Source organism: Temnothorax curvispinosus, unplaced genomic scaffold, assembly GCF_003070985.1.
Source record: "Temnothorax curvispinosus isolate PA1 unplaced genomic scaffold, ASM307098v1 QBEX01017623.1, whole genome shotgun sequence".
In the NCBI taxonomy this organism is placed as follows: domain Eukaryota; kingdom Metazoa; phylum Arthropoda; class Insecta; order Hymenoptera; family Formicidae; genus Temnothorax; species Temnothorax curvispinosus.
Window position 1 is genome coordinate 1 of NW_020227403.1, and position 1,540 is coordinate 1,540.

The following is a 1,540-nucleotide window of genomic DNA, read 5'->3' on the forward strand; positions in this document are numbered from 1 at the left end:
GGCTACGGTCAACGTGATACAAATGCTCTGGAGCGTTCTTCTTCTCCTTCTTTCTTCATTGAAAGAAAAGAGAAGAGGAATGCTTCGAAGCATTTGTAGTGTCACGTTGACCGTAGCCATAATATCATATTAATACATTATTTTATTTTTAGACGTAGCTGTTGATGAAAGAGAATTAGATGGTGACTTAATTTTGGGAGATATAGGTCAAGGATTGCCATTTAAAGCTGGTATTATTGGAACCACGAGAGTCGCGTGGCAAACGGGAAAAGAAAACCGAGGACAGTAAACCAAGCAGCGGAAAAATATCCCTATTCGACTTTCTCGAGGATAAATTACCTGTACAACCTGAGAGTGTCGAAACAACTAATTTGTCTCAAAACAGCTACATACAAATTAATAAAAGTAATCAAGATCGTTTTGAATCAAGAGGATTTGATAATATATATATATATATATATATATATAGATTATATAGAGACATTATTATATATAGAGATTATATAGAGACAAAGATTAAATCCTGTTGCTCTCAACGTCTGCCTCTGCCTCGTCTACCCCAATGGTAATTGGGTGATGACAATTTATATAAGAAGGCCATGAATCTTTCTTCTTGGCGTCGTATCCCCGCGGCTCTGCCTCTTGGTCTGCGAACTGTAAAATAATAAAATTGTATAAGAAATTTTATGAATTAAATACATATAATATGAATTAAATTTTTTATATATAACAGAAGATATTTATTAATTTCGATTAAGATGGTTTGTTTTGATTAAGATGGTTTGATTAAGATGCATTGTTATTGCGATAAATGTTACCACATGCCTCAGTGGTCGAATTGAGACGACGCCTGCACGGATAGCGGGAGGTTCCAGGTTCAAACTCTGGCTGGGGTAATATTTTTCGCAATCGCAATCAACTTATTGGCGGAATATATCATTACTTTCTGTTAAATATATATATAATATTAATATTACCTTGTCTATCATCTTCGGCATCGAAATGATCGGCGACGACGGGATCAGCGGCGACAGGTCCGGCGACGACGGGACGGGCGGCGACGGGACCGGCAGCGATATCGGTGGCTGATCCCGATAATTCTAACCCGAAATCAGCGAAATCGTTGTCATCATCTAGATCCATCTAAAATAAAATAAAAATAGCAACATTGTAATTATGTGAAATTATGTGAAATATATATATATTGAAAAGACAGTACTTACCATTTGTACTTTCGCGATTTCTCTCAGTATGAAACGGTGGTTTCGTTGGCTCCTGCCTCTAACCGAGGACAATACGGCCAGTATTTGCCACTGTTTGTTATACAAAGTCTGGAACACTGTTAGCGTAGCGAAGTCTGAATGGAAATAATATAAAAATGTAGGAAAACTCGAAGACAATACGGCAACATATGAAATCGGCGACGATGGCGGGTAAAGTGTTTAAAAGCGTGGAATACCCTTATAGGGTAGAGAGCCTTTCAGACTATATTCGGAAACTTCACTCTGGCCTAGTTTATATTGATCACTTGATACGCGTA

At 37.5% G+C, this 1,540-nt stretch overlaps 1 long non-coding RNA gene across 1 annotated transcript; it reads left to right on the forward strand.

Annotated features, from left to right (window-relative positions):
• The first annotated feature begins 80 nt into the window (after nt 1-80).
• LOC112467592 lies at nt 81-1,136 on the forward strand. The gene is made up of 2 exons (XR_003042280.1): nt 81-230; nt 1,026-1,136. It is a non-coding gene; the product is annotated as an uncharacterized LOC112467592 (long non-coding RNA).
• The last annotated feature ends 404 nt before the right edge of the window (nt 1,137-1,540 follow it).